Source organism: Syngnathoides biaculeatus, chromosome 12 (genome assembly GCF_019802595.1).
Source record: "Syngnathoides biaculeatus isolate LvHL_M chromosome 12, ASM1980259v1, whole genome shotgun sequence".
NCBI classification, from domain to species: Eukaryota; Metazoa; Chordata; class Actinopteri; order Syngnathiformes; family Syngnathidae; genus Syngnathoides; species Syngnathoides biaculeatus.
Window position 1 is genome coordinate 24,474,139 of NC_084651.1, and position 27,667 is coordinate 24,501,805.

The 27,667-nt window shown below is 42.4% G+C and overlaps 1 pseudogene; it reads left to right on the forward strand.

Moving 5' to 3' along the window:
- Positions 1 to 24,745: 24,745 nt before the first annotated feature.
- LOC133510309 (5S ribosomal RNA) lies at positions 24,746 to 24,864 on the forward strand (annotated as a pseudogene).
- The last annotated feature ends 2,803 nt before the right edge of the window (positions 24,865 to 27,667 follow it).

Genomic DNA, 27,667 nt, shown 5'->3' on the forward strand with positions numbered 1-27,667 from the left:
CACTGTCACCAGGGCCCACACTTCCGTCCAATGGGTTTCCTGCGAGGAATGGCTCCACTTCAAATGTTCAAACTTAAAATCTACCAAGGACTACTCAGATGACTTCCAAGGTCCGTGCTGCGGCAAGCCACCACCGTCTGCAGCCACATCGGTGCAACTCAATCGCAACCTGCCTTGCTTCGGATGATCCAACTAAACTGCAACAGCATCTCCAACAAACTCCACGACACTGTTCGTTTTGCGCAAAAAAATGATGTCGTCATCATCGCCTTGCAGGAAACGAAGCTATCGGACCGATCGAAATTGGCTCGTTGCAACAACTTTACCATCGAACGTCGTGATCGCCCACAAGATGCCAGAGGTGCCCTCGATCAAATTCCGAGTTCTGGACACCAATGGACACAATGATACCTATCTCGAGATGCTCGGGATCGCCGTGCGCGTTGGACGCAAAGCTACTGATCAACATGTACGTTCCTCCCTCCTCCTCGTGTCCACCTGGATACGTTCTGAAGTATGTTTTATGCCCATATTTAGTCATGACAGCATAATTTCCTCATGTCCTCACTGGAGCTCTGTAGCCAGATGTGTCCTTGAGCACATCTCTGCACGTAGACTAACCTTGATGAACTGCATACTGGACACTTTGTAATAATCCATTGCCAGCTAGAACCGGTTGAGACAGAAACCTTTTGTCTAAGTGGAAAGACCTGATCCCACAGGTTTGATACCACCTTTAGTCCGCCTTTTGGACAAGATAAAGGATGTGTGCTTTCTCTGTATCTTCGGACTTCTGATCTGCTCTCTACAGCCATTGTCTGTAACTCATAAGTGCCCAGAATATTCTGTAAGTAAATTGTTCGAAGAAACTGTTCATCATCTCCAGCCTTTATTTGGATAACCAACATTCTCACTATCTGAAATTAAACGAACATGCAGAGGAAAAAGGCGTTCTCCAACAGTTCCCAACATCAGCTAACTTACTGAAAACAAGGTGATATATTCTTCCACGGCTCACCATCCCACGAAAACACCAAGTGTGCCAACAAACTAGCCAAACAGTTCATCAAGCGGCCTGCCCTGCCCAGCCCACTACAACGCAAAGTCGAACGTCTTGCACGGAACCTCCCGTGCTCCGCCGAACCACCATCGTTCACACCCGAACAGGTCGGCACCGCCATACAGAATCTTAAAGCCTACAAAGCACTCGGCCTCGACTAAATATCAAACATTGAGCTCAAAGACCGATTGCATGCACTTTCCTTGCCAACATGTACAGTCTATCAATTCGGTCAATTTTGATCCCAGCCATTTGGAAAAGAGGGCGGATAGTGGCTGTACCGAAACCTGGCAACCTGCCAGAACAAGGCACGTCCTACCACCCAATCACGCTACTAACCCCGGTAGCAAAACTACTAGAATCCCTCCTCTTGGCTACATTGGTGGAACATGTACCGTTGGCCGATCATCAACACGGATTCAGGAAACAGTGTGCACCGTCACTGCGCTCCATCAAATAACGTTGGCTACGATCAATAGTTTCAACTGCAAGAAACCATGCAAAAGAATGGTGCTGCTGTCCCTTGACCTGTCCAAGGCATTCGACGTCGTCAGCATTGCCCAACTCACCAATGACCTTCTCCGCACCACACTACCAAACTATATCAAGCAATGGTTGTCATTATACCTATGTGAACAGTTGTCTTTCGTGGAATTCAGAACATGTTGCACACACTCCCGGCGGATACAAATCGGCGTGCCTCAGGGTGGTGTTCTATCACCACTCCTGTTCAATCTAAATATGTCAAAAATCCCCACGCCGCCCGCCAATGTCGCATGCCGACGACATCTCGATCCACGCGTCCGACAGGAACATCAATGCTGCCTATGAGCGTGTGAACAACGACCTCGACACCGTACATCAATTCCTGGTTGAACGTGAACTACGTCTGTCCATTGAAAAAAGTACGGCCACTCTGTTCACCACTTTCACGGGTGAATTTTGGACAAACCTACCAATGAAAATCAATAACCTGCCGAACCCAACTGTCAACCACCCAAAAATCCTGGCCGTTGTACTGGACACCATGTTCACCGTCAGTCCACACACTATACTCAAAGCCGTCTCCGTCTCAAACTGAGGCCCGAGTACCAAGACTCTCATCGTGACATACAAAGTCATCGGAAGGTCCGTCCTCAACTATGGCGCTCCAGTGTGGTCTCCCTCGCTCAAGCCATTGCACTGGAAGAAGCTCCAGACTCGGCAGAATGCCGCCCTCAGAGTCACCACTGGATGCCTGGCCATGGGTACCGAGGACCACCTGCATCGTGAGACCAAAATCCTACTGGTGAAGCAACACAAAGAACTACTCAACCGGCAGTATCTGCCACGCTGCCAGATACCCGTGCACCCGTGCCATCAGGTGTCAAACGAACCACCTTAACCGTGCTTACTTCCCCATGACATCTGTAAATATCGTCAAGACATCGACGAAGACATCACCACCAACATGGTGTTCGATGAACAAGCCTACCGAGACGGGCTATGTAGGCTTCATCGAATAGTGGTTGAAGACGCGGTGGCTTGCTACAAACCGGTAGTCATCCTTGGTGGCTACCCTACCCCCGAGGTGGACAAAACCGAAATCGATTTTACGCAGGCCACAAGATCCAAACTATTGCAACTCCGCTCCGGAAGAAGCCCCATCCTCAATGAATATATGGCTCATGTCGACAAGACTATCGTCAACCTCCGCCCGAAATGCTCACAGGACCCTCACGACACCCAGCACATCTTCAAGCGCCTCACACTATGCTGACCGTAATGGACCTGTGGAAACGCCCGAAGGAAGTAGCTGTTTTCCAGGAAATAGAAATTGACTGAACAATGCGATTGCCTGGCTACAAAAAAGAGCTTCAGTCTCAGATGGGGTGTCAGAAAAATCCGAAAATCTCTCTTGCTCATCTGCCATAGCAGGTGGCTCAGCGTGTTTCTATGGCGACTGTAAAAGACGTTGCAGTCAATATGGCTGCCACTGGAATGTTGAGACTTCCACAACTTTGCGCATGAATCATACGCTCTCTGTTCATTTTTTTTTCATATAGACATTTTTTGTGGATAATATTATATGTAGTTTTCATAACAATATCTATTTTAAAATGTATATAGGGATGTCGGTAGACGTTTAAATTGCCATCCACTACTGGTCAATTAAAAAGGATTGAAGCTTACAATCGCTGCTGTTATGCTATATGTACAAAATGATTGGGACATCTGACCATTAAGACAGCAGGAAAAATATATTCAGTGCCTTTTTATACTTGGAATAACTTCCATTATTTCAGCAAAACTTCATACCATATAAGAATTTTGAGTGTCACACATTTTGACATTGGCTTAGTCAGATCTTTGAAGAGACATGTCATGTTCAGGACTAAACTCAACCAAGTATGCCTTCCAGTAAGTATGCCAACTTCAAAATGTAATAATATGCTAAAGAATGAAATATTTATTCAGGTAGGGTCAAATAAATAAATCCCCACCTGGTTGATTGATAGGTATGTCACAATACTCGTGTCTCCATACAAAGTAGCGCAGTTTCTCGCTCACAATCCTGACTTTAAATGGACCATTATTTACATGCTTGAAAAGATTTACTTGCTTGAATAGACCAAAGACATTTTCATATCTATAGAAATGATTTTACAAAGACCAAAAAAGTTGATCAGTTTCATCATTCTCTGTGGGATACATTTTGGCACGTGAAAAGCACTCTTCATCTTTGAAAATCACGGGACAAAGTGTGTTTTCCAGTGAGGAAGACACATTGAAATAGTTGGTTGCCAAACACATACAATGCTTCGTGATGAAGGAATAATGGGGGATGACCAAGGACACATCTGAGAGAGGAAGAGTGGAAACAAAGAGCAGAACAGAAGAAAAGCGATGAAGATGACAAGAAGAGAAAAGGACAAAGCTGGATAAAAGCCCTTTATATTCTTTTTAATTTTTAAAAGGAGTAACAGCTGTGTATGAATAGCAAAGAATGAGTGACAATGATTTTTCTATTATGTGGCTGATTGGCCATAGCCCTCTAACATATGAACATGCCTGTGTGGATACTTTCTTTGGGCGCTACTGAAGCAATTGGCAACAATATCCTACATTTGTTTTTCTTCAAACTATAATTTGGAGGACTCGGGCCTTATTTCTGTATTTTCATTTCTGCATTTAAGTTACAGCCTCCTGTTATAGCCTTCTTTGCTCATTATCAGACTGCAATATTATGTATAAAATGACACCATAGACAAAAGATGAAGGCAAATCCCACAAAATTCATTTTGTGCCCCACAAAATCAGATAAAATTCAAACAAAGAAAGGACTGGAAAATCCTGGAAAGAGAATTTAGATGGGGTCAACACTGGACATACTGGACATGCTATATCCATCGCTGTTCCCCTAACTCAGTGTTTTTTGGGGTGTTATTGTTTTTTTGTTTTGGGGCCTGCTCCTCTTTTGGGAGGTTTAGTTTTGCGGTACCCCTTGAAAATTTATCCTGGGGGGCTATCCTGAAAATTGGTTGAAAAAAAAAAAAGCAGGATGTGCTAGCCCCTGTTCCCTTCAATATGCACGAGTGAGCAATTGCTGATGTGGTTTCTGCGCGCAAACGTTATGCGTTGCACCCAAAAAATACAGATTCAACCTGAATTGAAACTATAACATTGAACCATTTGTGCCATTTTGCAATGTGATTCATTGAGTGACGGGGTGATTGGCCACTGCATCCAATGGCATGATTCACATGTGTACTTATGCTGCCCAACAATGGTAGCGTCCTTATGCGCTGCCCACTAGCGGGGTTTAGTTAGCAAAGTATGTTTACCCTTGATAATAATGGCGAGGAAAAAAAAAAAACAAAATGCGAGAGTATGTATAAAGAGAAGAAAAATCAGTGAAACCAAATAAGAGTTTATCTTTTTTGAGCAACAAAGTTCTGGTCTGAAAAATGTTGTGAAGTCAAAGTAGAAAGTGAGTTTTGAAAGGAAATGTGTGGACAGAATGGAAGCTGGAGGACCTCAAGCGTCACATTCACCACAAGTCATTTTAAAGCAGTTAGAATTGTACGCAGATGTAAGAGGGGAATCGGGATCGGCACTTTGTTGGGGAAGAGTCCCAAAGACAGAGAGAAAAGGAACAAGCTGACACTGGAAAACAAATCGAACCCAGAGCAAGTTAAAATTCTCATCAACAATATTCTCCTAACGGTCAATAGGAATCCATCTCTGCTGTTAGTTCAACAAATACACAATCACATGACAAAGTACTTGAGTATACCAGAAACCCAACCCAGGATACCCTGGAGAGGCTACGTCTCTTGGCTGGCCTGGGAACACCTCAGGATCCCACTGGAAGAGCTGGAAGAAGTGGCTGGGGAAAGGGAAGTCTGGGTATCTTCTGCTAAAGATACTTCCCCCATGACCCGACCTCGGATAAGCGATAGAAGATAACCTGGATAACCTGCGACATAGTGGTTGCAATGACGAATGATTTGTTATATAATGGGGTATTACTGTTCATACTGTATATTTTCAAAATATTTCTGTTTTACTTTCAACATTTTTATTCATTGATTGTTTTTTAAGGAATGTGGTGATGAATGTGTGGTAGAGGAACACCCTAGCACCCTCTGAAGGCCAGCTGGAGAAGAAGTTAACCACCTTTAATAAATAGGTGGAAAAACTCATATTTATAATCTCCCATACCTTTGATGATGATGTACAGCCTTAGGAATATCAGACGCAGGATTTGGTGGCACTTTAGCATTGTATTTCCGACTTAGCATTCTTGCGCAACACCAACTTGTACTTCAATTGATCTGACAGACATTTACGTTACTTACACGTACAGCACAATCTACTGAGGTCAAATGTATCTTTCCTCTTTTGTTTGACTGTTAGATAGATATTCTCATTCATTGCAATAAATAGACAGGTAATTCATATTATTACCTTTTCTGTTGTCTTTGCTGTTATTTGCAGTGGTGTAGATTTGTACACATCACGCTGTGATTCTGAGTTCCGTTCCTATGCTGGCGACGGAATCCGGATTTCCTCAAACATCAGTATCATCCCTTTTGTACCCCTAAATATCACCATAATCTCATACTATACTTCATATTTATAAAAGGAATAAATTAAAATAAAAACGAGATACTGTACTTACCATCGCTGCTGAGAGTTGGCTGGAAATGAATGAAGGGGGGCTATGAGAGCTGCTGACTGCCTTTCTGCTCTTTCAGAGTTTAGAAAATATACCATGCCTTTTCCTGAATGAGTATTGGGCTACATGTTGATTCTGATTCTCGATCCATATCAAAATTAATATTTCCATCTCAATTAGGATGGAAGAACGCTGCTTCTTCATCACTGTAGCCTTCATAGCTGCTGAACCCTTCACACGGTCTAAAATACGGGCTTTGTCTTTAATAATGTTTGCCAAGGTCTCCGACCTTTTGATGATATCCAGCTTTTTTTCCATCATAATGGTATTCCTGTTGACCAGACCAGCATCGTTAGAATATCCTACTTTCTTTTTTGGAGCCATGATGTACCGAGGATACCAAGAAAAATACAAAGCACAAACAGACACTCTACACCAGGGGTGTGAAATTAATTTCACATTGTGGGCCACATACGGCCTCAGTAGATGTCAAGTGGGCCAGACCATTAAAGTTATACCAAACTCTGCTATAAATAACCAAAATATCATGTCTTTCCTTTGTTTTGGTGTAAAGAAGCACAAGAGTGTTAGGAAAATGTTGAAATTTAATGAACATTCCTTTAACAAAACATTTCAGTAAACACCTCAGATTTTATAATTCACATATATGTATTGCAACCGATCCCATTGATTTTACAAAGGCACAAAACTGGCTTTCTTTCCTACCATGAATGGTGCGCCGTCTGTAGCCAAGTTGATAGCACGGGACCAGTCCACTCCAAGTCTGTCCAGTGCAGCAGCAAAAGAGCCAAAGATGTCTTCGGCTGTTATGGTGTACATCATTGGCACCAACAAGAAACTCTTCAGTAACAGTCAATGTCTCATCAACTCCATGAATAAATAAGGCCAGTTGTACCACGTCTCCAATGTCAGTGCTCTCGTCAATTGCAACGGAAAATGCAATAAATGACTTGACTCTCTGTTTCAACTGGCTGTCTAAATCTGATAGGTCCGAAATCCTCTCTGTTATGGTATTCCGTGTCATGCTAATTTTGGCAAAAGCTTGTCGCTTCTCGGGGCATACAAGTTCAGCCGCCTTCATCATCCATCATTTAACAAAGTAACCGTAGGAATACGGCTTTGATGCTAATGCTATTTCGCTAGCAATTAGGTAGCTGGCTTTTACCGCTGCTTTACTGACTTGTGAGCTCTGGATGAAAGTTGAGTGCTGTTTCCTCAAACCTGCCTGCAATTCGTTGATCTTATCTCTTCTCAGTTTTCTTGCAAGCCGTCACATTTTTCGCTGTGAAGCGTTTCAAAGTGGCGTCGAATATTATATTCCTTCAATGCCAAAACTTGTTGCAAACACACCAAGCACAAAGGTTTTCCGTGCATTTCTATAAATAAATGGGACGTGGTCCATTTTTAATTGAAAATTCTACACTCCATATCTACTTTTCCCCATTTGGATAGTGACATTTTGGCTAATGAGGGTGTAGGGGAGGAGTAGAGACCAGGGTAAAAACAAAGTCGTAACAAGCAGCAGATGGCGCATTGATACTGCTGTGTTGGGTCTGTCTCAGTGACAGACTGAAACTGCTGTTGTCTTCTTCTCTGATCAAAACAATGTTGTCTTCTACTCGAATCAAAACAGCGTGGATAATCCATGAATTGGATCTGATTACAAATATTTATTCCGCGTCTTTTACACATTTTTTTCACTTTTAAATTACCTCGCGGGTCTGATCGAACCTCCTTGCGGGCCGGTCCTGGCCCGCGGGCAGTTTGTTTGACACTTGTGCTCTATACTATGGGGTTGGAGACAAATTGGCAGACGAGACTCAGGTGTCGTAAAGTCGGAACAGCATAGGTCAAGTACCGGATAAATCCAAGACCGCCTGTATTGTGCCCATAGCTCAATTAGGTAAACAAGAAACTGTTGGAAATCTGTCAGTATGAAAATGTATCCAGTATGTTACCTTACTACTGAGAAAAAAAAGGATTGTTGTTGTTTTATTGATAACAGTCAAATTTATTGACCTCCACTATACATTCAATGCATCCAATATACTTTGTATGAGTCTTTTTGTCCTTGCTTGCTTTAGATAAAAATTCAATCCATAATGCGAGGCTAATTGGTTTGTGTTGATTTAGCTGTCTCAACGTGACACATACAGCCAAAGAGAGTAGATAATCTGTCACACTAACAATAGGCCAATGTATGGAGCGGTCAGTGTTCTGTTTACGATGCCAAACATATTTGCATATGAAAGAGTGACCTTAGATAATACTCCAGGAAATGTTAGAGCAAATCAGAAGTAGATGGGATTAATATACAGTGTGTTCTAATGCAGTGCAGACACTATGTAAATCCCAAATGTACACACAGTCGCTCTATCTATTAAGAGATAACTGTATATATGAAATAAGTGGGATGAGGGTTCAAATTTTATCTGACAATATTCAAACCCAGATTATTACAAATATGTTTGAGCAAATATGTAGGATTTCTTTGTTATTCAACAAATCTACCATCCGTTGAGTTGTAAGATTTCCGTCTAGATGCGTATCTGAAATGTCAAAAAGAATTAATACTGATAGCAGTGGAAATGAAAAGGGTCCACATGTGTCCCTGATAAGGATGCAAATGGAGTCGAGCTCTCTTCCCACAATCGCTGGACTTCCTGCACATTTAAAAAAGATCCTAATTCCATGCCAAATGTGAATATGCCACTTGGCTCATTTAGCCCACAGCCCAAACCTCCCTTCCCGCATTCCAGTGGAGAGAATTACAGTATTGTCCCCATGAAGAAATTGTCACTGCCTCACCTCTGCCACAACAAAAATGCCATCGTAATGTCAGAGAGATGGAGTGATTTAGATTCTGCTGATTGTCCCATGTCATCTGCACATCTGCCAGCCATGAACAAGTTGATTAGAATTGGGACATCAAAAGAGGCTTTGCTTGGCAATGTAAGGTGGTGGGAGGTGGGAGCAGTAGATTTCACATATTTCCTGTCAGGAATTAAAAAGTCAGAGTTGCAGAAAAGTTATTTTCTCTTTCACCTTTTACAATCTCGAAAGTGTTGGCAGTTACTTAGGATTTCCTTTTTCTTTTTTCTTTTAGCAAGATAATCTCAACCTATTTCGATCAACATTCAGTAAGTTAAAGGGAAGCTCGTCTTCCAGTAAATTATGCTGTTCCTCATGAGTTCAAGACTTTTAATGTATGTCCGTACTGTCATTTTTCCTTCATCAACTTGATCACATAGTCGATTTGACATTACAACTCCTACACAGATGCTTGAATGCTACACCTACAGATGCTTGAATGCCACACAAACCTAAGTGTTGGAAATTTTTCAAAATAAATGTTAAGAGTCAATATTTTTGCTGCATTGTTGGATGAATCAATCTTGTTATACAAGTAGTGTATGTGTTTCCTTGACCATCTCTTTTCACATTCCCATTCCCTCCTTGTCCTCAGTATCTCAATTTAACACCCAAGCCCTCAAAGGTCAAACAGACACCCTGGCGCCAGTTGTCCATCCTAAAGAGGGTAGTGAAGTTGAGAACAGGTTGAGAGGGGGTAATTAATTATACATTGGCCATTTTTTGCACAGCTCTCCTGCTCTGCCCCTTCACACCAATGTCAGGATTTTAACAGTCTCCCGAGCAAGGTCTGCATCCGCTTCATGATAACATCTCCAATAACAATTAAAGAGGGAACCTGCAATTTGCCAAGGAGGGAACTGTCAATAGGTCCTTGTGGTTTGGCATACTAAAGAGATTTAAGCTTCTTTTTTGTTAATTACAGCAATTTGTCACAACATTAAGACTTGTAAATGAAAGGCAACATTTTAATACACACTAAATACTATGACACCATAGTATGGATGGCAGTTGGATGGTACTATTACTATTATTATTATAATAGTACTAAGGTACTATTATAGGATGACATGATAGTATGACTGACCATGAGGAATGGAACTTAGTAGAGTGTACACTTCTGTGGCTTTTTTTTTTTCATTGTAGCCCCATCTGGGTCACTGCCAAGCCTAGCCAAATTGCAAGTGAATGGTCATGGTGTATTCGTTACATCTCAACCTGATTAACTTAATGTTTCTTCCTGGTTGTCCCATGTCCAGTACTAAAAGTACTCAGTACGTAATGTAAAAAACAGGAGTCTTGTAAAGGACTAGAAAGTTTGATCATATTACCCCTACACTGACTATCTTGTGCTGCCTCCAGGTCCAATGGAGATGGGATTTTAAGTTTTTTATTCTTTTACTTTTTATGATGTTAGATGGATCAGTGTCTTCCTATCTTGCTGACATAGTGGTACTTTATGTTACATTCCAAGGCTTAAGCTCAAAACATTCTAGTCTTTTGGTGACTCAGAGAGCTAAAAAAATTAAAAAGTCAGCAGGCTCCAGGGCAGTTTATTAGGCTCGGTACTCTGGAATGCCCTACCTGCTGAAATTAAAGCAGCTACCTGTCAGAATGTTTAAATCTGAATTTAAAACATATTTCATAATCTTGCATTTGGTTAAAATACATCTATTCTGCAACTCTTTGCTCTTCCGGCCTCACTTATTGACATCAAGATTTTGGGGTGTCTAGTTACCGTTTCTCTTTACTCCTCCCCACCTTCCTGCTCAGATTGATCATCTGGGAAAGGAAACCACTTCCCTGGAGGCATCTACCTGAGGCGCTTCATTTCATTAAATAGACTCTAGTGCTGCACCAACGATCACTGTATATGATCACATCATTTGATTACTGTAGTTAAAATACTGTCGCCGGTTAGAATATTTGACTTTCTGGAAAGCCCCTGGGTGATTAAAAAAAAAAAAAAAAAAGACGCCGGTTGGCCGGAGACTAAATCTGCGTATCGCAGATTGATTGCTATTCCTTTCAGTTTGCAGATTTCTGTCACGACTAATGTAAAATTGAATTTGTCAAACTTAATCTGGAATAATCCAATTGAATGTGAAAATATATCATTTGAATTTCCAATGCGAATGAAAAATAACCTTATATTCAATTTCAAACTCAAATTATATTTCAAATTATACCATTCAGATAAAATTTTTATACAATATTTGAAATTAACCAACACAAATTCAAATTCAGTTTTCCAGATTCAGTTCCCTTTGTCACATACTTCAGACCATACACCTGTGACTTTTTTTGTTTGCATGGTAAGTTGTGGTACTTTTCTGTAAAATTGTTGACAGCATCTTTTATGAGACACTTATCCATGTATGGTCATTTGTATTCATTAAAACCCCTAACGAATGGCCGCATTAGTTTATACATGGGATCAAACCCCCCATCTTTTCTTTTTATCTTAATAAAGTAAAGAAGAAATGCTGTACCTCCTGTACAAGTCAACCTTGCATCTATAGGAGTTTCATCTTTACACCAGTGGGAAAACACCCTTATCCTTTTAAGCATGTACCCAGATTGACCCCATCCTTTCATCAAAAGTGATAAAAGGTTTGCCTTAACTTCTGATGCCACCTTTCCCCAAGCCTCCCACTTCCTCACTACCTACAGTCACCACGAGTGCTACATTTGAATCAAGAATGCAAATGGGGCTGCAGCCTCACAAAGCCTGGGGTGACCTATATTACAGCTAATGATCGGCCACAGTGTCGGAAGAGGAGCTGGAATGAAAGAGAATTTGAATGAAGCTGACCCACATACAAAGGCACCACCAGTTGGAAAGGCATGTTCTCTTCCCACTAAGTAGGCCACAATGGGCTTCAGGATTATGCACAAGTTCCGCTTTTCTCCTGATGGATGGAAACAGGAGGAAAGTGATGGTGAGCCCCTAGCAACAAAAGTCATGCCGTGAATATCCTGGTGAACAGGTTGTAGAACTGCTCCCATCTTGGTAAGGTAGGTTCAGCTTCTGTTGGCTTACCAAGCATCAGGCTGACATTCCTGTGCTCGGGCAGCAAGTAGAATCATAATGCAGCTAAATGTACCTTTACCACCTAATCAAACCAAAGCCAGGGCTGGAAACTCCTCATGTAAACACATCAAACAGAATGCAAAAATCCCAAGGTTATATTCCGCTGTATGAAATAGGTATTCGAAGTGTTAAATACAAACCAGCTGAAGTGTGTTGAGTTCTTTGCTTTTTTTCCTTCCCATGACTCAGTTGAGTAGATGAAGTAAGCACTCAAATGCCTGTCTTTCAAAATTTGTGCTCGGCAAACCATCACAAAGTTATTGAACAGAGGGAATTAAGGGTGTGGGTTTTCTTCGGGTACTTAGGCTTCCTCCCACACCTCAAACACATGTGTGATATGTTGACTGAAAACTTGCCCGTAAGTGTGAATCTGAGTGGAAAACGTGTACCCTGCCTCTCACCCAGCGTCAGCTGGGAAAGGCTCCAGCACACATGCAACCCTAGTGAGGATGAGCAAGAGAGAAAATTGATGAACGTATGCTTAATTTTGTAAACATTTGCATTCTACTTCATACCCTTTAGAGCAGGGGTCAGCAACGCGGTGCCCACAGGCGCATGGTTGTCCATGAGGACCACTTAAAGCACCCCCACGACATGTAAAAATACACAAATTGTAATTATTATTTTTATTATTATTTTCCTTTAAATTTTGAATCTGACTTGCTGATATTAATGACATTTTGAAAACAATGTCATATTATATAAAGTATGTTTCCTCCCACATCCCAAAAACATGCATAAACTGGAGACTCTCAATTGCCCCTAGGTGTGATTGTGAGTCCGACTGTTGTCTGTCTCCAGGTGCCCTTCGATTGGCTGGCAACCGGTTCAGGGTGTACCCTGCCTCCTGCCCGATGACAGCTAGGATTGGCTCCAGCACTCCTACGACCTTCGTGAGGATAAGTGGCTCAGAAAATGGATGGACTGATGGATGGATGGGTTGATAAAGCAGAAGGGGTTTTATTATTTCGGACGTTTGAAGGTCATTCATACGATCGGTGCTCACGAAGTAACCCTCAGTCTCAAAATGGTTGGTGACCCTGCTTCAGACATTATAAAATGAACTAACAACTGATTCACCACAAATCTGAATTAATTAATAAAGTAATTAATTATTTAATTAATTTAAAATTGGGATCCACTTCAACAGATGACCAAGAAATGTGCTTCTAAACTATGAATCCTTTTGTTGGTACTTTAGCTCTTCAAAGCCCAAGGAAATGTGGGGCCTGTCTTGTGTGAACACTAATGGGAAATGTTTTATTTCCTGAGCTCATGTGGTGAACAGGTAGTAATTGGTGCATGTGTTAATCCTGGGATAACAAGTGTTTTCTAAGGAGAGTCAATGATCATCTTACAAGGTCAGTTTAGCCCTGTACGCTGCATGCATAATGGAGAATGCAAAGGCTAATAAGAGCATAATCACATCTCAAGCACAAACACACACACGCACCCATTACACACACACACACCCATTACACACACACACACACGAATGTGTTTTACTCTGAAACTATACTCTGCACAAGACCGAAAGTTTTTTTCTTCAACAGTCTTCTCGACATTTTGGAAAGCTTTCCAAAAGAACAGAGACACCCTGTGGTACAACCTTCACTTTACTGCCATCTTTTCAAGGGGCTCTTCTTCTTTTTACCTCAAGCCAATAGGATTAGAGCCAGGAGGTGGCAGCAATAGCGACCACGCACTGTGACCCGTCCGTTTTTTATGACTTCATTATTTTCCCTCCCTGCCATGCTCATTTTCATTTGCCAAAGCGAGAGCATAATGACTGTGCTATAAAAACGTTGCTTTAACGTTTGCATACTGTTCTCATTTGGTCTGGCCCACAACCCTTCAGATAGCATATGGCAGGTAATCAGGTCTGCAATCAGGACTGCACGTTACACACGGCCTCGCTTTCTGCACTGGGGCTATTACCCATCTGTCTCAACACACACACACACACACACACACATAAACCATGCATATTTGTGCAGGGAGGCAAACACACCACTAGTTATTTGAATATATATTTAATGCACAATTCAGTGAACACAGGTTTGCACTGACTTCACATAACACTCAACTACTGGAAAAAAATGTGGCATAGGATACTACACTGATAACCCTCTCAATGTTCCCTACCTTGGTGTCCTGTGTTAATTTATGGACTCCATAATCCAAGTGTAATCGCACAGGTCCTTTATATGTGGCAAACGTCTTTTGTATAATGAGTGTATATTACCATCCAATAACCAAACCCTCACATCCATCCAGCCAACCATTTTCTGAGCCGCTTATCCTCGCGAGGGTCATGGGAGTGCTGCAGTCAAAACCAACTGCCATTGGTAGGAAGCAGGGTACACCCTGAACCCATTTCCCGCCAATCACAAGGCACATGGAGACAGACAACAGTCACACTCACAATCACACCTAGGGGCAATTTAGAGATTACAATTAACAGGTTTTTGGTAACTGGGAGGAAACCGTCGTGCCCAGAGAAAACCCACGCAGACACGAGGAAAACATATAAACTCTACACAGGCAGGGCCAGGATTTGAACGCCGGTCCTCAGAACTGTGAGGCCAACGCTATACACTGTGCCGTCAACCCTCACATCGGACTGCTTTAATTATTTTTGAACACATCAAAGCTTACACTTTCTTATTAGGCCAATAATATTAGGCAACATGCAGACTGCAGGCAAACCTAGCTCCGTACAATTTTGTCCATGTGATATACTGTATACACTATACGCAGGGGTGCACATAAAAAAAAAATGGTCTGGCTCTCAAAGGAGAACCAGAGGGTATTGCTTGGTGGTCATTTTTGTCTTGCGCAACTGAACTCACTGGATGAAGTTTTAGAAGGAATATATATAAAGTTTCAAAGATGTGTCATTTTCTTGTAACACTGAATATATTGTACCTACTCAATACCCACTGAGATTGTGCCATAAAGCGTGTCGCTCGCAAGTGCCGGCAGCCGAACACAAAGAGTTACAGCATGGAATTGCACCATCATCTGATTTAGTATTGTTCTCTCGGGCAACGGTCCACAGTCTTTTTGCGCCATGGATCAGTTTCATGTAAGGACATCGTCATAGCCCCTCCATGCTCATGAGTCACCCTCACCCAGAGAGTGACACCGTTTTGTGGTGCAGCACACGCTCATAGCTGAACTCAACTGAACTAAAAAATTAATCTGTCCACAAACTCATTTCATTTAGTATGTTCACTAAAATGTTTGTACATTTGAAATAGTTGTTTATGAATGACAACTTGGAGGATTTTTTTTAATTAATTTATTTATTTACTTATATTGTTTGGCTCATTGGCCAAGCAGAAAGTTGCCTCTGTATCCATTTTTCAGTTGTTTATTTGCGTTCTGACGGGTCTTTGTTTGGAAAAGTCATTATAGTCATTCAGTTGAAGACAATATTTGTAAAGGGGTCTGATACAAACAACAAAAAAGTGAGGAAAGTAAATCACAATATACATAGTACAATGGCACTTTCAGGTTTACAATCTCTATTTTGGCCTACCAGTGTGGAGTTGGTATGTTCTCCCCATCTTTAAGTGTCTTTTTATATCTGCAAAATGCGGCTCTCTCCCACTTTACCAGAATAGGGATGTTAAATAAATTGAAGATTCTAAATTGTCCATTCGTGTCAATGTGGTTATTTGACTATTCAGTGCCGCCAGCATGTTCTGTACAGCAATGTTGAAAAGGTTCACCACTCACTGACATGCTTCCATATTTAAGTCTCTAAAAGAGTAGCTGTCTATTTTTATAAAGACGATAAATCTGGGGTAAAAAAAAAATGTTCAGCATCTGTGTTGCACACAGCAGTTCTGAGTATTGGCAATCAGGCATGAAAGAGAAAACCCTGTTTTATGTTCATGATTTTAATGTGGCTGACAGCCCACTGTATTGTCCAAAGGTCACTGTTGCCGACACGAAATTAAGGGCAAGAAAGGCTCATTTTCTTTGGCAGGCACAAGTAGAACTTTCCGTACTCTATCCAGAAAACCAGAGATATTTCAAGTCAGCATCAAATTTAACTCTGATGGCAGCCAAGAAATAAAAGGTACGACATGCTATTCTCTAAATATGTAAAATGATTAACCCAATCTGACCACAGAGATGGAAACCTTTACCTCCAACTGAACCACCTTGGAACGTTGAGGATGTCTTGTTGTGGGATATCCAGCCTCGGAGCAGGCACCACAGTAGAATTCATCACTGCTGCCTCATTAATACTGATGTATTTGTAAAGTCAACCATTTGTCTCTGCATGTCTATATGATGGTGTCTATAAACATGTACAATTTACGTATATACTGGCACTCCATTTGGGTACCCAAGCTCAAGCCTACTAATCTCCCTGCCTTGTGTTTGTCAAGCTCTCAGGCTGAAATCCATTATCACCTCCTGAAATGACAACTCGTTTCCTCAAATGTAATCCCTTCCCTTGCCTGCATGAGGTAGGAAAATAAACACAGCCCCAAAATAGACAGCAAACGAGGGTAGGGAGATAGTACTTCAAAATTTGCTAAGTGAACTGGAAATGGGGACCACTAGACCTGCAGAGTTAAGATGATAATGAGAAGGAACATTTGGAGGAATTTATTCCAGAGCACCAATAAGATATGGTAATACAATTCTCCACAGGAGGGTTTTCCAGTTCATTTTTCGTTTCAGATGCCATAATCAAACACATTACCTATTTAGGGTATTCTATTTTATTTGTTATAATAATAATATTTGGAACCAAATCCATCAGTAGCCTAAGTAGAGACCTTCATCAAATGGATACTTTCAGGGGCTCTGAAATCCTTCTGTCTGTATGGAAATGTGTAACATGTTTTTCTTCATGTTCAGATACTGTACTCTAAAATGATGTTTGAATGAAGAGCAACAAACTGTAATCATATCCTATATCCTCCTATATTATGAATACGTGTCAATAGGTGGAATTGGTGAAGTATCTGCCTCACAGTCAAAAAGATCAGGGTTCAAAAAGCTTACCACAAACCTTTCTGTGAGCGGAGGTGCGTGGGTTTTCTGCAGGTACTGCAGCTTCCTCCCACATTCCAAAAGCACACATGGTAGGTGTGAATGTTGCTTGTCTATATGGTATGTGCAATGTGATTGGATTGCAACCAATCCTGCATCTCACGTAAAGTCATGCGGATCAGCTTGAGCTCACCCGTGAGCCTGATATGAACACGTTTTAGATAACAAATGGAGTCATTATGCATTATTTTCAGCCATTTCATTTGCTATACCTGCTCAATATAATGAGATCCAAAACAAGAGCTGTGTCAACAAATGTATTTACAACGATCAACACCGTTTTGAATGAGACTGCCAGAGAGATGTTAAAAAGAGCACCGTGTGAAACTAAGACATCCAGGCTGCACTAAGCTCATCGATTGGAATTAGATCTGAAGGGGCAACGAAAACTGAAATGAAAGTCTCCAGTATTTACAACTCAGTGTATACTGTTTTTGTCTGTATGCAGAAGAAAGGAAGAACTCAAGATTCAAAGCCAATCAAATCAGGTGTCAAATAAAATCTGGATGTCAATGTCACCGTAACTGATAGTGCTTCAGAATGAGGTTGGATAATGACCTTAAACATACTTAGATAATTTTAGAAGGGTACAGGAAAACAGATTCTCTAATGGCCATCCTAGAGGCCTAACCTAAAGCTGATATTTCATGCTTTTCACAAAGCAGTACTTCTGTATTCCAAAAATTGACATCAGAATAAAAATCATCTTTATTCGCCAACTATGTCAGAAACATACAAGGAATTTGCCCTCCTCTTCCTCCTCTAGCATTCAGAGCAGTTAGAGGGCCTAAAAGATTAATAGTCCAGTGCAATGACCATGGTGCAAAAGGCATCAAGACTATCCACTTTAGTGTTTAGTGTTGGTCAACAACAGATGTGCGGATGGTGCAGCGTGGTGAGACTAATTCAGTGAGTGGACGAATAATGTATGATATACAGTGAAGAATATAAGTATTTGAACACCCTGCAATATTGCAATTTCCCACTTACAAATCATGGAGGGGTCTGAAATTTTCATCGAAGGTGCACGTCCACTGTGAGGGACATAATCTAAAAAGAAAAATCCAGAAATCACAATGTATGATTTTTTTAACGATTTATTTGTGTGATATAGCTGCTATAAGTATTTGAACACCTGTCTCTCAGCTAGAATTCTGACCCTCAAAGACCTGTTTGTCCGGCTTTAAAAATCCACCTCCACTCCATGTATTATCCTGAATCAGATGCACCTGTGTGAGGTTGTTAGCTGCATGAAGACACCGGTCCACCCCATACAATCAGTAAGACTCAAACTTGTAACATGGCCGAGACCAAAGAGCTGTCCAAAGACACCAGAGACAAAATTGTACAACTCCACGTGCCTGGAAAGGGCTACAGAGAAATTGCCAAGCAGCTTGGTGAAAAAAGGTCCACTGTTGGAGCAATCATTAGAAAATGGAAGAAGCTAAACGTGATGGTACATCTCAATCGGAGTGGAGCCCCATGCAAGATATCACCTCGTGGGGTCTCATTGATCCTTCAAAAGGTGAGGAATCATCCCAGGACTCCACGACATGACTTGGTCAATGACCTCAAAATAGCTGGGACCACCGTTTCCAAGGTAACTGTTGGTAATACACTAAGACGTCATGGTTTGAATTTATGCACGGTACAGACAGTTCCCCTGCTTAAACCAGCACATGTCAAGGCCTGTCTAAGGTTTGCCAATGACCATTTGGATGATACAGAGGAGTCATGGGAGAATGTTTTGTGGTCAAATGAGACAATGGAACTTTTTGGTCATAATTCCACTAACCGTGTTTGGAGGAAGATGAATGAGGAGTTCCATCCCAAGAACACCATCCCTACTGTGAAGCATGAGCGTGGTAGCATCATGCTTTGCGGGTGTTTCTCCGCACATGGGACAGGACAACTGCACTGTATTAAGGAGAGGATGACCACGGCCATTCATTATTATATTTTGGGGAACAACCTCTTTCCCTCAGTCAGAGCTTTGAAGATTGGTCGTGGGTGGGTCTTTCAACATGACAATGACCCGAAGCACACAGCCAGGAAAGCCAAGGAGTGGCTCTGTCAGAAGCATATCAAGGTTCTGGCGTGGCCTAGCCAGTCTCCAAACGCAATAGAAAATCTATGGAGGGAGCTGAAACTCCATGTTTCTCAGCGACAGCCCAGAAACCTGTTTGATCTAGAGAAGATCTGTGAGGAGGAGTTGGCCAAAATCCCTACTGCAGTATGAGCAAACCTGGTGAACACCTACAGGAAACGTTTGACCTCTGTAATTGCAAACAAAGGCTACTGTACCAAATATTAACATTGGTTTTCTCGGGTGTTCAAATACTTACAATGCTTCAAAAAATCATATATTATGATCTCTGGATTTTTCTTTTTAGATTATCTCCCTCACATTGGACATGCACCTACGATGAAAATTTCAGACCCATCCATGATTTCTCAGTGGGAGAACTTGCAATATAGCAGGGTGTTCAAATACTCATTTTCTTCATTGTACAATCATAATTGGACAGGTGTAATGAGCCAACAAATTCAAGACAAAAAATTGGCACCATGCTGCAGATGAATTTTAAGTTAGCTGTTTAAGAAGATAATTGCGAGGTGGAAGAATATGTGAAAACCTGCTAGTTTTGGCTTGCATCGCAAAGTAATGGCTACCCAAGGGAATGAGTTGGAAGAGTTGGTGGCCAGAATATGGAGCGTCTGAGAAGATTTTGTCTGCTCTTGTCCTAGTTCGGGTAGCGTGCAAATCCCCGAGGATGGTAAGGGGGGTACGGACAACCCTTACAGCAGTTGTGATTGTTGCAGTCAGAGTTTATCCTTTTTTATGGCAGCACCAAACTAGACTGTGATGAAGGTGCATAATACTGATTCAAATACCATTGTGTAGAAGTGTCTAAGCAGCTCTCGTGGCAAGGTGACTTCCTTTGGAGCCGGAGGAAGTACATCCTCTGCTGGGCCTTTCTGAGGACGGAGTTGATGTTCATCTCGTACTCCAGGTTCTTTCAGACTGCAATTCCGAGGAACTTAAAAGTCTCAATGGTTGATACAAGACAGTTGGACAGCGTGAGGGGCAGCTGCGGTGAAGGACGCCTTCTGAAGTCCACAATCATCTCTACAGTCTTTAGTCTGTTCATCTCCAAGTTGTGTTGGCCACACCGGATGATGGATGTGGATGAGGTGGTGTTTCCCAGCCTCACCTGTGTGTCCTGCCCATCAGGAAGTTGTAGATCCACTAGCATATGGTAGGCGAGATGCAGAGCTGGAGAAGCATAGAAGAGAGTTTGGGGATGACTGTGTTGAACGCAGAGTTGAAGTCCAGGAACAGGATCTTCCCATAGGTTCCCACACTATCGAGGTCTTCAACGATGAAGTGCAGACCCATATTGATTGCATTATCCGCTGACCTATTAGCTCAGTAGGCAAACTGGGGGCCTGTGATGCTCTTGATGTGGTCCAGCATGAGACGAGAAAAAGAAATTTCATGACCACAAATGTCAAGGCAAAAGGTCTCTAATTATATAGACCCAAGAGTTCTTGGTGCTGGGATGATGTTGGATCATTTGAAGCAGGTTGGTACTTCACGCAATTTTAGTGATCTGCTGTAGATCTTTGTGAAGACTAGAGCAAATTGGTTCACACAGACTTTGAGGCAGGGTGGGGACACAGGGTCTGGCCCTGCTAATTTGTTAATCTTTTGTTTGAAGATGTGTCTCACATCCCATTCATTGATGATCAACGCAGAAGTCAGAGGTGTTGAAGTGAAAAGTTGTGTGGCTTGGTAGGTGTGGACTGTGAAAGTGTCCTTTTTGAATCTCCAGTAAAAGCTGTTCAGGTCATCGGCTAGCCTACTATTGTTCTCCACTTGGAGAGAACATCGCTTGTAATTGGTTAGCGATTTTAATGCATTCCGGACCAATTTGGAGTCGTTAGCACTAAAAGTGTTGTCTAGTTTTTGACAAGGAATTAAGCATTCCTCTTTGCACTGTTAATTTCTTTAGTCAAATGGTTTCTAATCCAGTTGCTTAGGGCCCTATCCCCACTAAAATATGCAACCTTTCGAATGAAGTTGCTTAAGTTTGGCAATAAACCATGGCATGTTATTGAATGTGCATTTTTGTTGGTACATTTGATATTATTAAAAATTATTATTAGTAAATGGTATTAAACCGGATCCAGCGTCAGAAGAAAAAGAGGAATGCATAGAGCCTACAACTGAGTGTAGGGACTTTGAATGTTGGGACTATGACAGGAAAAGCTCAGGAGTTGGTTGACATGATGATTAGGAGAAAGGTTGATATTCTGTGCATCCAAGAGAGCAGGTGGAAAGGTAGTAAGGCTAGAAGTTTGGGAGCAGGGTTTAAATTATTCTACCACGGAGTAGATGGGAAGAGAAATGGAGTAGGGGTTATTTTAAAGGAAGAGCTAGCTAAGAATGTCTTGGAGGTGAAAAGAGTATCAGATCGAGTTATGAGGCTGACATTTGAAATTGAGGGTGTTATGCATAGTGTGGTTAGCGGCTATGCCCCACAGGTAGGATGTGACCTAGAGTGGAAAGAGAAATTCTGGAAGGAACTAGATGAAGTAGTTCTGAGCATCCCAGACAGCGAGAGAGTTGTGATTGGTGCAGATTCTAATGGACATATTGGTAAAGGAAACAGGGGCGATGAAGAAGTGATGGGTAAGTACGGCATCCAGGAAAGGAACTTTGAAGGGCAGATGGTGGTGGACTTTGCAAAAAGGATGGAGATGGCTGTAGTGAACACTTATTTCCAAAAGAGGGAGGAACATATAGTGACCTACAAGAGCGGAGGTAGAACCACGCAGGTAGATTATATTTTGTGCAGACGATGTAATCTGAAGGAGGTTACTGACTGTAAAGTAGTGGTAGGGGAGAGTGTAGCTCGACAGCATAGGATGGTAGTATGTAGGATGATTCTGGTGGTGGGTAGGATGATTAAGAAGACAAAGGTAGAGCAGAGAACCATGTGGTGGAAGCTGAGAAAGGAAGAATGTTGTGCGGCCTTCCGGAAAGAGGTGAGACAGGCTCTCGATGGACAACCGAAGCTCCCGGAAGACTGGACGACGACAGCAAAGGTGATCAGAGAGACAGGCAGGAGAGTACTTGGTGTGTCATCTGGGAGTAAAGGGGAGAAGGAGACTTGGTGGTGGAAGCCCAAAATACAGGGAGTCATACAAGGAAAGAGATTAGCGAAGAAGAAGTGGGATACTGAGAGGACTGAGGAGAGGCGAAAGGAGTACATCGAGATATGACGTAGGGCAAAGGTAGAGGTGGCAAAGGCTAAACAAGAGGCATATGAAGACATGTACACCAGGTTGGACACGAAAGAAGGAGAAAAGGATCTCTACAGGTTGGCCAGACAGAGGGATAGAGATGGGAAGGATGTGCAGAAGGTTAGGGTGATTAAGGATAGAGATGGAAATGTGTTGTCTGGTGCCGGTAGTGTGCTAAATAGATGGAAAGAATACTTTGAGAAGTTGATGAATGAAGGAAATGAGAGAGAAGGAAGAGTTGAAGAGGCAAGAGTGAAGGACCAGGAAGTGGAAATGATTACTAAGGGGGAAGTCAGAAAGGCACTACAAAGGATGAAAAATGGAAAGGCAGTTGGTCCTGATGACATACCGGTAGAGGTATGGAAGCAATTTGGAGAGATGGCTGTGGAGTTTTTGACCAACTTATTCAACAGAATACTAGCGGGCGAAAAGATGCCTGAAGAATGGACGAAAAGTGTTCTAGTATCCCATTTTTAAGAACAAAGGGGATGTTCAGAGCTGTGGGAACTATAGAGGAATAAAGTTGATGAGCCACACAATGAAGTTATGGGAAAGAGTAGTGGAGGCTAGACTCAGGACAGAAGTAAGTATCTGCGAGCAACAGTATGGTTTCATGCCTAGAAAGAGTACCACAGATGCATTATTTGCCTTGAGGATGCTCGTGGAAAAGTACAGAGAAGGTCAGAAGGAGCTACATTGTGTCTTTGTGGATCTAGAGAAAGCCTATGACAGAGTACCAAGAGAGGAACTGTGGTACTGCATGCGTAAGTCTGGTGTGGCAGAGAAGTATGTTAAAATAGTACAGGACATGTATGATGGCAGCAGAACAATGGTGAGGTGTGCCTTAGGTGTGACAGAGGAATTTAAGGTGGAGGTGGGACTGCATCACGGATCAGCTCTGAGCCCCTTCCTGTTAGCAGTGGTAATAGATAGGCTGACAGATGAGGTTAGACTGGAATCCCCTTGGACCATGATGTTCGCAGATGATATTGTGACATGCAGTGAAAGCAGGGAGCATGCAGAGGAACAATTAGAAAGATGGAGACATGCACTGGAAAGGAGAGGAATGAAGATTAGCCGAAGTAAAACAGAATATATGTGCGTGAATGAGAAAAGTGGAGGGGGAAGAGTGAGGCTACAGGGAGAAGAGATAGCGAGGGTGGATGACTTCAAATACTTGGGGTCAAGAATACAGAGCAATGGAGAGTGTGGTCAGGAAGTAAAGAAACGGGTCCAAGCAGGTTGGAACAGCTGGCGAAAGGTGTCTGGTGTGTTATGTGACAGAAGAGTATTGTCATGATCCTGCCGCTTCAGCACGAGCTGTGCGGGTGCCCGCGCGGCTGCGCTAATTGGGAGGCACAGACCTGTGCCTCATGCGGGCTGATCATCCCCCGTATATATAGGACCCGGTGACGACTGGTCCTCTGCCAGTTCGTTGAGCTTCATGTCCCGTTCCAGCACTCTCGTACTCCTGATTGATCCTGTGTGTACCGACCTTCGTCCGTTCTCCGACCAACCTTGCAAGCCTGACTCCTTGATCCTTCTGCCTGCGTGGATTGTTTCCCCGTGTGCCGACTCCTGCCTGTCTGCTCATCTGTTCTCTTCGCCCGACGTCACAACTACCGCTGCTGCACCGGACTGCCTGCTCGATCCCCGACCTCTGCATACAATAAACGTGTCTTTTCTTGAACTACCTTGCGTCTTCCGAGTTCCTGCATTTGGGTCCTACCCCCGTTTCTGATGGGACGTGTCAGAACGAACTGGCCAATACAGGACCCAGCAGGAAAGACCCGGCGTCGCCGGGACCGACGCAAGGTAGACCGTCTGCCGGAGGACCAAGCCTGTCCAATCCGGGTAGGCTCCCTGACGTCCTCAGCTCCCGTGTCTTACGCTCCGCCAGCGAGGTATGAGTACGTCCCGAACACGACCCGTCCGGCTCCTCATATTCTTCTGGACTCTGACTTTTCGGAATATGAGGAGGACCACGATTTGTTTGACCGGCTGGCGGAGTACGACTCCGATTATTCTGACTATGAATCTGCTCGTCCGATCTTGCATCCCAGACAGTTTGTTTCACCTCTCCGCGTTTCCAGCACCCGAACGTCTTCACCCGGTAGTTTTAAGTACACCAATCCTTATGAGGGAACCTGCTTACGGCCATACTACCCTGAGAACGCCTGATCTCGTCCGATCTCGGAAGCTAAGCAGGGTCGGGCCTGGTTAGTACTTGGATGGGAGACTGCCTGGGAATACCAGGTGCTGGAACGGGGCATGAAGCTCAACGAACTGGCAGAGGACCAGTCGTCACCGGGTCCTATATATACGGGGGATGATCAGCCCGCATGAGGCACAGGTGTGTGCCTCCCAATTAGCGCAGCCGCGCGGGCACCCGCACAGTTCGTGCTGAAGCGGCAGGATCATGACAAGTATCTGCTAGGATGAAGGGCAAAGTTTACAAAACAGTGGTGAGGCCGGCCATGATGTACGGATTAGAGACGGTGGCACTGAAGAAACAACAGGAAGCTGAACTGGAGGTGGCAGAAATGAAGATGTTGAGGTTCTCGCTCGGAGTGACCAGGTTGGATAGGATTAGAAATGAGCTCATTAGAGGGACAGCCAAAGCTGGATGTTTTTGGAGACAAGATTCGAGAGAGCAGACTTCGATGGTTTGGACATGTTCAGAGGCGAGAGAGTGAGTATATTGGTAGAAGGATGCTGAGGATGGAGCTCCCAGGCAAAAGAGCGAGAGGAAGACCAAAGAGAAGGTTTATGGATGTGGTGAGGGAAGACATGAGGGCAGTTGGGGTTAGAGAGGAAGATGCAGGAGATAGGCTATGATGGCAAAAGATGACACGCTGTGGCGACCCCTAACGGGACAAGCCGAAAGGAAAAGAAGAAGAAATGGTATTATTAAACTCATGACCAAAGTTGTGGCCATAAAATGATATTACATCTTCTTTCAGCTTGATGATTGGTTGTTTTTCCACTCATGGACAGCTCTCTGCTCGTCATTTGATTACACTGTTATAAATTCCTATACCTTCCAATACTTATGGAAACATAGAGTGTGTGCTCTAACCTAAGTTATGTATCAGTACTAGATTTAATTTTCTTTATTCATGTAATACTTTAATTAATAAGTATGCACAATAAAGTTCCATCCTGCCACACTCACTATTGACATGGTAAACAACAAAAATAATAAAAAGTCCATCAGCCTGCACAGCTATCCATCCCACACCATCAGCGACATTACATGTGATGGTTTTAATCACAGGCCAATCACTGACAGGTCACAATTAATAAAAGCCACAGTAGGCACAAATAAACAAGTCTAAATTGCTGCCTTAATCGAATGATGCAAACATTGGTGAGTTGCAAAGGTTCACCACTGCCACTGACAATTTCCTAATTGTAGTCACTCATTCATGGCAATTTTATTAACATGGAGTGAATGTCTTCTGCCCTTCCACAGTCACAGCACCAGGGATCTAATTTCATTATTTTCCACAAGATTTGCTTGACTACTGCCACCATGCTTGTGGCGTGTCATGGCCAGATGTTTATGGTATTTAGATGAGGACGCAAAGACTGTCGGGTAAACATAATTAAAGAAAGTTTCCTTTTTTGTTTTTCTTCTCTCCCTTACCCTCTTTGTGTCTCTACATCTCTTCCTATGACTCTCTCTCATTGTTAACTTCACCTTCTCAGACACTTTCAATTAAATCCGAGCCACATGGCTCTCTGAGCAGGAGCAAGAGGCCTGCACGGAGGACTGCATGCGCAGAGAAGTGTGACTTACTATGCGCAGATGCTTTAGCCAGCATTTTGCATGCAAATATGAAGACCTTTTGCACAAATGCATTTCACTGTACTGAAACACATATCAATGTATCTGAGGGTCCTGTGTTCTTTAAAGGTCCTAATTGTGTCTTAAATAATATATATAAAAATAAATAATGAATAGGAAATATTGAAGAAGTAAATAGTGTGTTTGGGAATCATTGAGAGCGCTACCTTACCTGATGAATCCAAACACTGTTGATCTGTTGTCCACTCATTGTGTCTGTTTATTAAGACCATCATCCAGAGCCCAGCCCCACAAGCGTTGCCATCTGTGCCTGTTGCATGCTAAATAACAGATTACAAAGAGTAACTGTGTAAAAGGCTGGAGGTAAATTTAATCACTCATGTCATGCTGCTATAACAGGCCAGCCTGTCTCTTTGTCAATTTGCGGGAATCGGCATTACAAAACAATATAATGCTGTTGTTTTTTTTTAAGTGTATGGAAGCGAATACAGAAAGAAATGTCATCCCATTGTGAACAAGTAACATAAGGCATATTTTACATGGGGCAATAAATATTTCAAGATCATGTTAATCATCAGAGGATCATGTTGTCATCCAAAAATATTGAAATGTCAAAAGATGCCAGAATGCTGCATCCTAAAAGGTATTGTCTTTATCTAATAATAAATTGATGTCTGGTAAAAATGAGACAGAACATTCTATTTGTGTTTGTATGACCAATTGTTCAATCTAAAATAAAGTAAATGTGCCCTCCATACGACTCATCCATGTTTTCTTTACCACACCGGTGTGGAACCAAGAATTTACTATTTCTTTCCATCAATTATTTGTCTGATGGACTTTTTCAAATCGTCATCTCTTCCAACTAATGTTCTGAATAACTGAGACAACATGAAGAATATTACAATTGCGCTAAAATTTGGGGGAAGAAAATTTTCACGTCACGCATTTGTGTCTGAAAAAAATAATGTGGTGCAGAGGTCAGTAACAAATTTGCCATATGCCCATTAGACTCTTAGAACGACAAATTAGCCGACAGGGCTGTGCCCCTTGACAGAATGTTAAAAGGAAAAGCAAGTCAGACAGGCATGCATTAAGCACAATAATTTTCAAGCAGACTGTTAGACAATTACAACGACTACTTTACTTTATTCCTATTAACAGCAAAATGAAATTAATTTCTGAATTTATAGAATAAAATCCTAGCAATAGAAGAAAGGCAGTGCCATCTGGTGGCATTTCCCAACCCCATTTTTAAAA